This window comes from Pseudorca crassidens, chromosome 12, assembly GCF_039906515.1.
Source record: "Pseudorca crassidens isolate mPseCra1 chromosome 12, mPseCra1.hap1, whole genome shotgun sequence".
NCBI lineage: Eukaryota > Metazoa > Chordata > Mammalia > Artiodactyla > Delphinidae > Pseudorca > Pseudorca crassidens.
Genome location: NC_090307.1, coordinates 74069963 through 74084994, shown reverse-complemented (window position 1 = coordinate 74084994; position 15032 = coordinate 74069963). Strand labels below are relative to the sequence as shown.

At 46.0% G+C, this 15032-nt stretch overlaps 1 non-coding gene across 1 annotated transcript; it reads left to right on the top strand.

Moving 5' to 3' along the window:
* Positions 1-14658: 14658 nt before the first annotated feature.
* Positions 14659-14731, top strand: TRNAE-UUC (transfer RNA glutamic acid (anticodon UUC)). The gene has a single exon. It is a non-coding gene; the product is annotated as a tRNA-Glu (tRNA).
* The last annotated feature ends 301 nt before the right edge of the window (positions 14732-15032 follow it).

The following is a 15032-nucleotide window of genomic DNA, read 5'->3' as shown; positions in this document are numbered from 1 at the left end:
GCCCCTCACACAAGTCTAAACAGGGACCCCCGATTTGGGAATCAGAGTGAGGTGAAGAAGTGGGGGTGTGTGGGCAGCTGGAGGTGACAAGTGTTCTGGGCAGAGGGAGGTGCTGGTGCAGAGGCCCAGAGGTGGAGGCCAGCACTCTGGCTTCTACAGACTCTAAGCAGTCAGTATAACAGGTAGAGCCTAGAGCTATGGGCCAGGTGCAGACCCTGCAGGGGCTTGTGCGCCATTGTCAGGGGTCTGGACTCCATCCCAAGGGAGCTGGGGAGCCAAGGAGGTTGCATACTGTGGAAGGACATGGTTGGTTTTTCCTCCTGAGCCACACTGTCTGCTATGGTAGCCACTAGCCACATTGTTGTGGACTGAATATTTGTGCCACCCTCCCCCAAAGTCATGTTGAAGCTCTAAGTCACTACCTGACTGTATTTGGAGATGGGGCCTGGGAGGGGAGATAAAGGTTAAATGAGGTTGTAAGGGTGGGGCCCTAAGTCTATAGGGCTGGTGCCCTTATAAGAACAGGAAGACACACAGATCTCTCTCTCTCTCTCTCTCTCTCTGTGTCATGTAAGGACACTGTTTACAGGCCAGGAAGAGAGGTCTCACCAGGAACTGAATTGGCCGGCACCTTAAATTTGGACTCCCCAGCTTTTGGAACTGTGAGACAATATATTTCTTTTGTTTGAGCCACTCAGTATGAATTCTTTTATGGCAGCCCAAGCTAACTAATACACACATGGCTCATTAAATTAAAAATTCAGTTCCTCGGTTGCACTAGCCACATTTCAAGTGTTCAGTGCCTACATGTGGCTGCCATATTGGACAGTACAGATGTAGAACATTTTCACCATCACAGAAAGTTCTATGGACAGCACTGTGCTGGAGAGATCACTCGGGGTTCTGGGCAGAAAATGTTTTCGGAGGAGGAGACCAGTGAAGATGGGGTGCCGGGAATCCAGTGAGAGATGCCGGTGGCCAGCGCCTGACATGGTGCCAGAAACACCGCAGGTGCTCAATAAAAGCCCACTGAATGGATGCATGGGCTGGATGAGAGTGAGGTGACGGGGATGGAGATGAGAGGATGATCTCAGGAGCCCGGCAGGAGGCTGAACTGATAGATTGTGGTGACTGGTTCGAAAGCCAAGGATGGCTCCTCTGTTCTGGCTTGGGCAGCTGAGTGGATGGCGGGGCTGTTGCCTAAGATGGGAACCTAGGAGGGAGGCAGGTGGGTGTGGGGGACGAGGACGAGCTCGTGTCTGGGGTGCTGGTGCAGTGGCCACACGGAGGTGTCCGGGAGGCCATTGGATATTTGGACCCGGAGGCTGGCAGTGAGGTGTGGGGTGGAGATTAGGTGGAGATTTGGGAATAGATGGGCACACCTGAGAGAGGATGCAGATACAAGAAGAAGGGGCCGGAGGAGGGCCCTGGAGATGCTGACATCGGAGAGGTTGCCAGAGGAGCAGCAGCAAAGCCAGGGGTGAGCAGTGCCAAAAGGGCCGGGATCACCGGGCACCTGTCGACCAGGACCAGCAGGCCCTGGATGCAGCCAGGTTGCTGGTGACCTTGGGAAGAGAAGATTCGGGAGAATGGGAGGGAGAGAGAGAAGAGGACAGCGACAGCTGGCCTGGCCGACCGGAAGTGAGAGGTAGGCCTTATTACTCTACCCTTTTTAAAGTGCTGCAGGGGAGGCAGAGAGAGACAAAGTGACCTGCCCGAAGTCGCTACAATTCTTGAGAAGCTTGTTGGTGAAAGAGTTAAGGCTGTTACTGAAGGTGACGCTGGGTGGGGGGAAGGGAAATTTTTCCTGGAGATGGGAAAACCCTAGCCTGGTCACAGGTTAAGGGGAAATGGGGATGGGGTGCTAAAGACTGGGGGAAGAGCAGGTGCAGTTAATTCAGTGAGGTCCAATAATTGGGGTTTGAAACCTGCTTGACCGTCTACACCAGATCCAACAGCTGATCTGAACGTCCCAGCAAGGTGGCTGTGTCTTATTTAACCCCATTTCGGAGGTGAAGAAACTGAGGTCAGGGGAGTTCAGCAATCTGCCCCCGTCACTTTGGGCACCTTCTCCTAATTCCACAACGGGTCCGCCTAGGCTGGCAGGGCCTGGTCTTGAGTCCAGCCCCCCTGGCTCTGACTCCAAGGTGCGTCCCCCACTCTTCCTCCTTTGGGACTAAACAAACCACAAAGTGATAAACAAGCACCACGATTTCCAAGTGGGAATAATTTAGCCAGAGAGAAGGAGCACGGAATGCCACTCGTTTAGTGCTGGTATTTCCAGACTTACAACACATATATCCTGTCGTCACCGCATTCCCAAATATGGTGTCCTGTGACTGTATAATCCAACAGTATAATCCTGACGACCGTTCACTGTGCTCTCATCGTGTGCCATACACTTTGCAAGGCATTTAAATGTGATCTCGTTGCACCTCACAGCACCCATGAGAGGTAGGCCTTATTACTCTACCCTTTGTAAAGTGCTGCAGGGGAGGCACAGAGAGACAGAGTGACCTGCCCCAGGCCACACAGCACGTCTTTGGCAGAGACGGAAATCAAAACGGGGTCTGTCTGCTGCCAAAACCTGTGCTCATTTGCCAAACTGCTTCATCTGTGTCCAGATTATAGCAGGAAGGCTTCTTCGTTTTCTCTATCGCCTCTGGTTTGCTGACTGAGGCAGAGGAAGAGTTGGCATCCAATTCTCTCACCCTATCAGCCTCTTCTTTAGGGATAAAATTGTCCCAGGCTCTGGGATAGGACTCAGTTTGATCTGCAGGGAGACTGCAGCAATCTGGCTGGAAGAAACCTGTATTTGCATCCACTAAAAGCTTTTTGAGATCCAGGAGCGGTAGGGAAATAGGGACACATGGGGCCATAGATTTCCAGAAAGGGTCTCATTTTCTTTGCTATCCCTGGATAATTAATGTGTCGGGGGATCAAGAAAATGGCTGATCATTTTCCACTGAACCGGTGGAGGGGGAGGGAGCAGGGGATGAACGTCTGTTCGTAATTAACAGGAGAAGGAGTCTCCTATGGCCCTTCCTGCCCTGGATGCTGGAGAGGACCCTCAGTGTCTTAATTGGTGTAGGTGACAGAGAGGATTAGAGAAGTGAATGAGAGCTGACCCCTGACATCTAGCTGGGCAGTCTGCTACTTGGGATTAAACCCTATAGCTGGCTGCTAAACCTCTGTTTGGAATGATAGCCTGGTTAAGAGAGTGTTTCAGCCACACAGGTACTCGGAAACCAAGGTGCTCAGCTTCAATTTTCTGGGGGTGTTGAGGAGAAAGAACCCAGCAGGATGGATTTATAAATGAAGAGCTAGCTTCCTTCCTACTTCACTCAGTCCCACACTGGGACACCCTGAACCTCAGTTTTCTTCCCCTATGACTCAATCCCATGCCCACTCACAGAAATAACCATTGCTCAAAGTGGGATGATGTCTTCCCAGTTTTCCTCTGGGCATCTGCACATATGTAATCATTATTCCGTTGTGTGGCTGTGCTGAAGTCGACTCACCCAATCTCATGTAGAAGGACACATAGGTTGTTTACAAATTCTTACTATTGTAAACAATGCTGTGATGAACATCTTCGTGCCTAAAACATTTGTAGCACCTGCCGTCTTTCCTTAGACCTGGTTCTCAGAAATGGCAGCCTACCTCCAAGGGGGGGGGGCCAGCGATCCACACCTCCTAATATTCACACCCTTAATGTCACCTTCCATACTGAATTTTGCTGGCCTGAGTGGACAGAAATAACAGTGTGTGACTTTCAAGGCTAAGTTATAAAAGGCATTGCAGCTTCTGTCTTGGTCTCTTGAATCTCTCGATCTGGGGAAGCCAACCGCCATGTCTGAGGACACTCAATCAGACCTGAGGAGGAACTGAGGCCTCCCACCAACAGCCCCACCTGCTTGTCAACCATGCAGGTGGACCAACTTGGAAATAGGAGTGGGGTCTCAGGCAAGCCTTTTGCTGACTGCAGCCCTGGCTTTCATCTGACTGCAACCTCATGAGAAGCCCTGAGCCAGAGCCACGCAGGGAGGTTGCTTCCAAATCCCCAGCCCACAAGACATGATAAATGATTTTGCTGTTTTAAGCCAATATGTTATGGTTGATTTGTTTCACAGCCGTAGATAACTAATATACTAAACCAAAGACTAGAGCATTCTTTAGACTCATGATGCAGAATGCCATTTTTTTCTTTCCTTTTTATTATTTTTTAAAATTTTTATTGGGGTATAGCTACCACGTACTTTATTTTTTTTAATTTAATGTATTTATTTAGGCTGCACTGGGTCTTCATTGTGGTGCACGGGCTTCTCTAGTTGCCGCCTGCGGGCTGTAGAGTACACGGGTTCAGTAGTTGTGGCGCGCGTGCTTAGTTGCGGTATGTAGGATCTTAGTTCCCTGACCAGGGATCGAACCCGGGCCCCCTGCATAGGGAGCGGGGAGTCTTAACCACTGGACCACCAGGGAAGTCCCCATCTTTCCTTTTTATATTGCCAGATTGTCAGCACTTACTTTGACATGTAATTGACCTGGTGGTCTAAAGTGACCTCTTGATAGGAGATCCTATCAGCTCTGGGCATGTGGAGTACATTTGGAAAGCCCCGTACGTGACCAACAGCCCTTTCCAAACTGTTCCCATGTGAAGATTGGTTTTTGATTTGTGGCCGTGAGCCCTTCCAGGGAGAGATGTCCACAGCTTGCTTCTGTGGCCAGCTAAACCATCTAATAACCTGAGCCGGGCAGCAGAGAAAGCCCAGTCTGTTGTCAGTGAATTGCTCCTTGCTTTCTCTGAATTCTCAAAAGCTTTTTAAGGAGTGGAAGCAAAAACATCTGGCTCGCAAAGGAATATTTCATCAGAGGCCATGCAACCAGGATATGGGTTATCATGAGCAAGGCGGCTTCCATTTCTCTGGCACATGTGCTCAAAAGATTCCCCACGTGATGCGCAGACCCGAGGAACCTGCCTGAGCGCTTGGAGAGATACCAAGCCCTCCATTCATTCAGTTGTTGGTATGCTCAGTAAATATTTATTTAGCATTTCAGACACTGTTGAGACAGTTCGAAGGAGTGTAAGTTATAGTTTTTGTGCTTGAAGTTATTCACAGAGGCAGCAGATGGAGTAAAAAGTCCACAGTTGTTATAGTTTGTACTGGGTTCAAATCCCAGCTAGCCTGTCTACAAGCTTTGTGACACAGGACAGGTTTCTGCACCTTTCTGAGCCTCAGTTTCCTCTTCTAAAAGGAAAAGATAATAGTATTTATTTGCAGTGGTTTGAGGATTAAATGAGATATGCCTATGAAACAGTACTGGACCTGGATCCTGGCATGAATTAACAAGTACTGAGTTTATTACTGTTGGTAGTAAAAGGTCCTGCAGTGCCTCGAATGAGCCCACATCACAAAATAAGACAGACTCCTATTTGAATCCCAACTGTGTGCTGTGGATCAAATGCCTGTACCACTCAGAGCCTCAGTTCTTGACCTGTAGACTAGGCATAATCAATGTACCTTGCTGGGTGGTGGTGCAGATTAAATAAGGCAATGTCTGCATATGGACACAGCACACGGGAGACCCGTAGTATATGGTACTATCTCTGTGAGGGAAGATGATCAGAAAAGCAAATTATTCCAACGCAGTGTAATAAATGTTGTAACAAGGTCTTTCCCTTGGGTTTTGAAGGCTGGGTGTGGATTTCTGAGGAACCATCCTGCAATCCATTTGTGTAGCTAGGAACTTAAAGAGCGAGTCCTCATTTGACTTTGGGGCAGGAACTCTGGCTGCAGAGGCAGGACCCTGGGTGGTGGGCAGATGGTCCTGGAACTTCCAGGCATGATGGAGTTGTCATCAGAGTCCGTCAGGCTAGGGTCCACGATTCGGCTCACCGTCGACTTAGCTAAGTGAAATTAATCAGTGCAGTCACCTCTTTGAGCCTCATCACTGCTTCATCCGTAAAGTAGTGTTAATGATGACAGCTGGCATGCACTGAGTGCCAGCTACATGCTGGACCTTGTTTTCAGTACTTTATATTCATTAATGCGCTTAGTCTTCATACCAGCCCCATGAAGCAGCTGCTATTATCACACCCCCATTTTACAGATGGGGAAGGTGTGGCACAGGGAAGTTAGATCTCCTGCTGGTAAAAAGGCCCGGCCAGGATTTAAACCCGGGCGATCTGAGTCCTCAGCCAGTGCTCTTTCAACTCTGTAGCTTTAGATCCACATGATGGGGTTTAGGGAAGGATAAAATTAGGCAACGCATAAAGAGAGCTGTACCCAGAGTCTGTAACATAGGTTATGCCCTGTAAAGGGAGTTGCTGGGTACTTTTTTTTGCTATTTTATTCCATCTTGTACAAGCAAAGTATTTTTTCATTCATACATATTTTAGAAAGGTCATACATCCCCCTAATGCCGCCATCAGATACACAGAAGAGGTGGCTAGGACACAGAGGGGACTGGTGAACATTTGAGGGTCCCCCGGTGAATGGTAGGGTCTCGAAGAGTTTACATCCTCTAGCTTGTTGTGTGGGTGTCCACCCCATGCACCAGGCTAGACATATCTCTCCAGAGCTTCTGAGCAGTTGATTACAGGTCTTCCATGCTAATGAGGCCAAGGGCATGGCCCAGCTCTCCCAGCAGACCACTGAGCTGACCCAGTGAACACAGCTGTCACCCTGCCAGCTGTCTTATCAATAATTGGCCCTATAGGAATTCCCTGGCAGTCCAGAGGTTAGGATTTCAAGCTTTCGCTGCTGAGGGCCTGGGTTCCATCCCTGGTCAGGGAACTAAAATCCCATAAGCCACACGGTGTGGCCAAAGAAAAAAAAAGTTGGTCCTGCATCAGGGGGCCAGAGATGTCAGAAGGTGCCTCACTGCATGGTGTAGGGGAAAGAGACTGTGTGTTGGCTCCATGACCTCAGGCAAGCCTCTCTGAGCCTCAGTTTCTTTGTCTGGAAAGTGGGAGGATGAGGGCTATGTATCAGTTACCTACTGCTGTATAACAAACCATCCCAAAATGTTAGTGGCTTAAAACAATATATATTATTTAGGTGACCATTCTGGGGGCTGGATGGCTGTAGGTTTGTGCTTACATCTGTGGTCAGCTGGAAGGTTGGCTCATGGCGAGATGGTCTAGGATGTCCTCACTCATACGTCTGGTGGTTGGCAGCTTCTGGCTGGGATGTCTGGGCCTTGGGACTCTCACCATCAAGCAGGCTAGCTGCTTCTTCCTGGGTGGCTGGGATCCAAGGACAACAAGACAAGGCAAGCTCCACACAGTTTTCAAGCATTTCCATGTGTTGTGTTTGCTCATGTCCCATTGGCCAAGGCCAGTCACATGGTTAAAGCCAGAGCCAGAGTGGAGAGCAGCTAGCTCCACAGGGCATGGCTAGATGGAGGAGAATAATTTGCATTTTTACAATCTACCACAGTGGCCCTGGCAGAGATATTGGAAAGAACAAATGAAAAATGATGGGATTTTGAACAGTAATTAAGATCATAGAAATCATTTATTGGCACATCTGGGCTCAAAGCATGTTGAGTGAACAATGCTCACTTTCCAGACGAGGGAACTGGGGTTCAGAGAGGTTGATAACTTACCTAGAGCCACACAGCTAATTAGAGTGAAAGAGCTGGACTCTGAGCCCAGGGCTGATTCCAAAGCTCACGTTCATAGCTTTCCCTTCTGCTGCTTTTCCCAACACAGAAGAAAATGTAGTTCAGTACAGACATGAATAGGGACTCATAGAAGCCTCTCTGTGGGTTACAAACCCCATTTCTCCTGTCCCACCTTGGAGGTCTGGCCTCCTTTCAAAGAAGTGCTCGTCATCTGAAGTCCTAGACTGAACACAGTTGAGCCTGGCACAGAGTAGAAACCAGAAAGCATTTGCTTGAATAAAAGCTATTGCCACCCATTCCCTTAAGAATTTCAGCATCATGCAGACGCGGAGGGAGAGCTGCCTAGACTCCCGTGTCGCACGGTTCCTTCCTGCTACTTGCAATTTTGGTGGCAAGAGTGTCTGTGTTTTGTTTCACAGCGTTCGTTCTCCCATCTCAGCCATTTATTCTCGCCTCTCAGAAAAGGAGGTGCACTTCCTTGGGGAGAGAGATGATCTTACACCCAATTTTTCTGCTGGGAAAGGCAGCAGCTGATGGGGGCTACGATCAAAACCTGTAAATGGAAAGGGAACAAAATCCAAACCACTTGACAGAGGGGGTCCCGTGGCCCTGAGGACCCCAGTCTGGTGTGATTTCTCTCTGTGTGTTCAGGGATTCCTGATTCTGTAGGAGAGCACGGTGTCCTTGAAATTCCAAGTGCAGCCCTGATGCTGGAGAGTGGGAGCATGGGGCCTTCCTGCAATTGGTTTCTTTTGTTTCCATCAAGTCAGAAACTCAACTTGATTCTGTTTTTTACTTTTGACCACGCTGTGCAGCTTGCGGGATCTTAGGATCTTGATTCTGCAGGATGGAGTCATAATCTCAAGTTCCGTCCTTTCCTGGAGCCTCAGTTTCCTCTTCTGTAAGATTGGCATGTAATAGGCCCTATCTCCTAGGATTGCTGTGAGGATTACGCGAGATCTTTCCTATAAAGCCCCTAGCCCAGCTAGACTTAATAAGGCTCCATATATCTGAGCCCTGGGTTTCTCAGTCTCACCACTACCAACTCCTGGGACCTAAGATTTCTTTCTTGTGGGCTGGGATGGAGGCTGTCCTGTGCATTGCAGGATATCAAGCACTATTCCTGGCCTATACACACTAGACGCCAGTAGCACCCTCCTAGTTGTGACAACCAAAAATGTCTCCAGACATTGCCAAATGTCCCTGTGGAGGGACATTTGGAGGGGGAGGTGGGGAGCAAAACTGCCCCAGGTTGAGAACCTCTGGTCTAAGCCTTTATTGTTGTTACTAATGAACACTAATTCCCTTTTTGTGTGAGTCTGAGGCATCTGATTTGGGAGGGGCAGCCAGGTTGAGCTTTGGAAGCTGCAGCTCATGCCGCTGCAGACAGTTGCAAGGTTTACTACCTCAATAATGAGATTTACGCGGATGAGTGAGCACTTTTTGTGCCAAGATTCATGTTTAAATTTTGAAAAATCTTCACAGGAGCATTGTCTGGAAATTCTTCCAGCTAGGGTCTGCTGAGGTTGTCAAAAGGTGACATTGGGCTTGGGGTCTTGATAGAACACCTTGAATTGATAGAATTCCTCCTCCCCCTTCAAAAAAGAGAACTTTTTCCCAATTTTATGCCGTTGAATGCAGTTTGCAAAAGAAGTAGGAAACACAGGACAGGAAATGGAAAAAGGAGACTCACCCATAACTGGATCCTGTCACTCAGAGATAATTTCTGTTACAATCTGTGTAAAGAAAATTACAGGCCAATATCATTGATGAACAGACGCAAAAATACTATTTTTTTAAATTAAATTTATTTATTTATTTTTGGCTGCGTTGGGTCTTCGTTGCTGCGCGCGGGCTTTCTCTAGTTGCGGCGAGCGGGCGCTACTCTTCGTTGTGGTGCATGGGCTTCTCATTGTGGTGGCTTCATTGTTGCGGAGCACAGGCTCTAGGCATGCGGGCTTCAGTAGTTGTGGCACGTGGGCTCAGTAGTTGTGACACGTGGGCTCTAAAGCGCAGGCTCAGTAGTTGTGGCGCGTGGGCTTAGTTGCTCCATGGCATGTGGGATCTTCCTGGACCAGGGCTCGAACCCGTGTCCCCTGCATTGGCAGGCAGATTCTTAACCACTGCGCCACCAGGGAAGTCCTCCAAAATACTATTACAAAATGTGTGTGTGTGTGTGTGTGTGTGTTTTATAAAAATGGGACATACTGTTTTCCGGCCTGCCTTTTTCATCTAACAGCATCTGGAACATTTTTACATACCATTAAGCAACAAATATTCTTCCATGAAATTCTTTTATTTTTCCTGCTTAAAAACTTCCTGTGACTCCTGGAGGCCTGGAAATAGTCAGGATTCATAGGGGGAAAAGGATGAGGCCACACTCCCTGATTCGTGCTGTACAGGAGTTACGTGGAGACATGGAGGCAGAGACCATAGATCCCATGAAAGGAGAGGGCAGTGCTTGGGTTCTGGGAAGTCATTTTTGCCTCCGGGGAGAGGTACTGACGTTTTTGGCTGCTGTGCGTTCTCTCCTGTGCCTAGCCCCATCTGTCTTTTTGGTTGTATCCTTCATTTATAGCATCCTGTCCAGTCCCTGCCCTGGAATGCATCTCCTCTGGTTGTTTGTGTCAAGGGCTGTTTCCCTAGCAGACAGTCGTGTGATAAACATTCTTCCACGTATACAGTTGATCCTCATTATTTGCAAATTCAACAACTCCTCGTTAAAATTTGCGACCCCAAAAGCCATACTCGTGGTCCTTTTGTAGTCATTTGTGGGCATGTGCATGCACAGAGTGGAGGAAAATTTGTCACCCAGTGCACACATTGCCAGCTGAGGTTGAATGAGGCAAAGCTCTGTCTTGTTTCAGCTTGTACTGTAAACAAGTATCCTTTCCTGGTATATTTAGTGCCACATTTTTAGCCTTTGTGTGTTTTGGCATGATTTTGCTACTTAAAATGGCCCCTAAGCATAGTGATAAAGTGCTGTCTAGGGTTCCTAAGGACAAGAAGGCTGTGATGTGCCTTATGGAGGAAGTATATGTGTTAGATTAGCTTCATTCAGACGTGAGTTATGGTGCTATTGGCTGTGAGTTCAGTGTTAACAAATCAAATACATATATGTATAAAATTCAGCAATGTACAGTACATATTAAATAAGGTGTCTTTAAACCAAAGCACACATAAAACCAGGTTATATATTGATTGGTTGGCAAAAATGTGGCCAGAAGCCTGTAGGAACCTAACCTTTTATTTCCCCTAGGAGCAATGATTCAATATTCACTTGCTCAGTGTTTCTGTTGACTTTATAGAATATAACTACATAGAATAATGAGAATTGATTGTATCTTTGCATGTCACCATGATTATTGCCTTAGGATAAATTTCTGACAGTGGAATTACTGAGCCTGAGTAGAATACCTGTTCTGAGGTCAAGTTTGTATCAGTTAGTTCCTGCTGTGTAACAAACCTCTGTTTCCACCTCTGTAAAATGCTGATTTAAAAAAGCCATATTAGGGCTTCCCTGGTGGCGCAGTGGTTAAGAATCTGCCTGCCAATGCAGGGGACATGGGTTCGAGGTTTGGTCCGGGAATATCCCACATGCCACGGAGCAACTAAGCCCATGCACCACAACTACTGAGCCCGCGCTCTAGAGCCTGCAAACCACAGCTACTGAAGCCTGTGCACCTGAAGCCCGTGCCCCGCAACAAGAGAAGCTACCGCAAGCCCACGCCACTGCAATGAACAGTAGCCCCTGCTCACTGCAACTAGAGAAAACCTGCACATAGCAACAAAGACCCAACACAGACAAAAGTAAATAAAATAAATAAAAAATTTTAAAAGCCATATTATTTCTCATCAGCTTAGTATGAGGATTCAAAGAGTTAGTGCCTAGCAAGTTAGTAACACTGGGCCTGGTGAGGACTAAGTGCTTAATAAATACAAGCTCCATCATAGTGTTTATTTGTATTAAAGATCTGTGGCAGGTACTCTCACAAACACAATCACAGGTTAGTATTATTTCTCCCCATTAAAGAGATGAGGAAACTGAAGCCCAGGGAGGTAACATAAGTTGTCCAAGTTGTCCGAGCCAGGAAGTGGCAGGGCCAGTCATTACATCAGGGCTTCTACCAGCAACTCAATTCAGCAGGGCTATTGTGCATGGACTTAGCCTCCAGCACATGCCAGGCCCTAAGCCAAGCATGCAAGTTGCATTTTCTTCATAGATACATTTTCTCATGGATGCTCCCACAACACCAGTAGGACAAAAATTAATCCAACATGGATCACAGACTTAGATGTGAAATGTAAAATTATAAAACTTTTAGTGAAAGCATAAGAGAGGGACATCCCTGGTGGTCCAGTGCTTAAGACTCTGCGCTTCCACTGCAGGGAGCACTGGCTCAGTTCCTGGTCAGGGAAGTAAGATCCCACATGCCGTGTGGTGCGGCCAAAAAAAAAAAAAAAAGCCTTGGAGAAAATCTTTGGGATACATGCAAAGCATTCTTAGATCTAACACCGAAGCATGATTCCTAAAAGGAAAAATTGATAAATTGGTCTTCATCAAAATTGAAAACATTTTTTTCTGTGAAAGACTCCATTAAGAGGATGAAAAAACATAAAGCAAACTACAGACTGGGAGAAAATATTTGCAAACCACATATCCAGCAAAGGACTAGCATGTAGAATATATACATATATATAATGCTCAAAACTCAACAGTAAAAAACCAAACAGTCCCATTTAAAAATGGCAGAAGAGGGCTTCCCTGGTGTCACAGTGGTTAAGAATCCACGTGCCAATGCAGGAGACATGGGTTTGAGCCCTGGCCCAGGAAGATCCCACATGCTGCGGAGCAACTAAGTCTGTGTGCCACAACTACTGAGCCAGTGCTCTAGAGCCCACGAGCCACAACTACTGAGCCCACATGCCGCAACTACTGAAGCCTGCGCACCTAGAGCCTGTGCTTCTCATCAAGAGAAGCCACAGCAATAAGCCTGCGCACCGCAACGAAGAGTAGCCCCGGCTCGCCGCAACTAGAGAAAAGCCCGCATGCAGCAACAAAGACGCAATGCAGCCAAAAATAAATAAAATAAATAAATAAATATATTTAAAAAAAATAAATAAAAAGTAAAAATGGCAGAAGACACGAAGAGATATACAGATGGCAATAAGTACATGAAAAGATTTTCAACAGCATTAGCCATTAGGGAAATGCAAATTAAAACCACAACGAGGTATCACTATATACCTATCAGAAAGGCTAAAATAAAAAATAGCGACAACACCAAAGGCTGGTGAAGATGTGGAGAAACTGAATGCCTCGTAGATTGCAGGTGGGTGGGACTGTAATATGATACGGTCACTCTGGAGAAGAGTTTGGCAGCTTCTCAGAATACTAAACATACAATTACACCCATACCTCATTTTATTGTGCTTCACTTTATTGCATTTTTTACAAATTGAAGGTGCGTGGCAACCCTGCATCGAGCAAGTCTACAGTGCCATTTTGCCAATAGCATTTGTTCACTTCATGTCTCTGTGTCATATTTTGGTAATTCTTGCAATATTTCAAACTTCTTCATTATTATTACTATATTTGTTACGGTGATCTGTGGTCAGTGATCTTTGATGTGACTATTGCAAAAAGATTATAACTCGCTGAAGGCTCAGATGATGGTTAGCATATTTTAGCAATAAAGTGTTTTTAAATTAAGGTATGTACATTGTTTTTTAGACATAATGCTATTGCACACTTAATAGACTATAGTACAGTGTAAACATAACTTTTATATGTTCTGGGAAACCAAAAAGTTTGTGTGACTGGCTTTATTGTGATATTTTCTTCATTGTGGTGGTCTGGAACCAAACCCGCAATATCTCTGAGGTCTGCCTGTACCATACGACCCAGCAATAGTACTACTGGACATTTTTCACAAAGAAATGAAGACTTACGTTCACACAAAAACCTGTACATGAATGTGTATAATGTTCATAGCAGCTTTGTTCATAATAAACCGCCCCAAACTGGAAACGACCCAGATGTCCTTCAATGGGAGAAGGGTTAAACAAACTCTGCTCTATCTGTGGAATACTTCTCAGCAATAATAAGGAACAAAAGGGACTTCCCTGGTGGCTCAGTGGTTAAGAATCTGCCTGCCGATGCAGGGGGGATCCCTGGTACAGGAAGATCCCACATGCCGCAATTAAGCCCACGTGCCACAATTACTGAGCCTGCGCTCTAGAGCCTGTGAGCCACAACTATTGAAGCCCGTGCGCCTAGAGCCCCTGCTCTGCAACAAAAGAAGCCACCACAATGAGAAGCCCATGCACCGCAACAAAGAGTAGCCCCTGCTCGCTGCAACTAGAGAAAGCAGCAACGAGACCCAACACAGCCAAAAATAAATAAATAAATTTATTTTAAAAAAAAAGAACGAAAGAAAAATGAAAAGATAACAGCAACAAAAAATAATAAGGAACAAACATGTAACAACCTTGATGCATCTCCAGAGATTTACACTGAGAAAAACCAGTCCCCAAAGGTTGCACACTATACGACTTCATTTGTCATTCTTGAAATGACAAAATTATAGAAACTGAGAACAGATGAGCAGTTGCCAGAAGCTAAGGAGGGGATGGGGGCAGGAAGAAAGTGGGTGTGGCTATGGGTGTGGGTGTGAGAGGTCCTCCTGTTGATGGAAATGTTCTGTATATTGTATCAAGATATCAATATCCAGAGTGTGATATTATATACTATAGTGTTTTGTTAACCTCTTTATTGAAGTATAATTGCTTTACAATGGTGTGTTAGTTTCTGCTGTATAACAAAGTAAATCAGCTATACATATACATATATCCCCATATCTCCTCCCTCTTGCGTCTCCCTATACTATAGTTTTGCAAGATGTTAACCACTGGGGGAAACTCGTAAAGGGTACATGTGATCTCTTTGTATTATTTCTTATACTTGCATGTGAACCTACAATTATCTCAAAATCTAACATTTACTTAAAAAAAGGCATCCCAGGGAATTCCCTGGTGGTCCAGTGGTTAGGACTCTGCACTTTCACCGCAGGGGGCCCAGGTTCGATCCCTGGTCAGGGAACTAAGATCCCACATGCCTCACCTTGTGGCATGGCCAAGAAAAAAAAAAAAAAGGCATCCCATACTATTATATACAGAATGGATAAACAACAGGGTCCTACTGTATAGCACAGGGAACTATATTCAATATCCTGTGATAAACTCTAATGGAAAAGAATATGAAAAAGTATGTGTATATATGTATAACTGAATCACTTTGCTGTACAGTAGAAATTAACACAATATATTTTTTTGAATTTTTGAATTTTATTTTATTTATTTTTTATACAGCAGGTTCTTATTAGTTATCCATTTTATACACA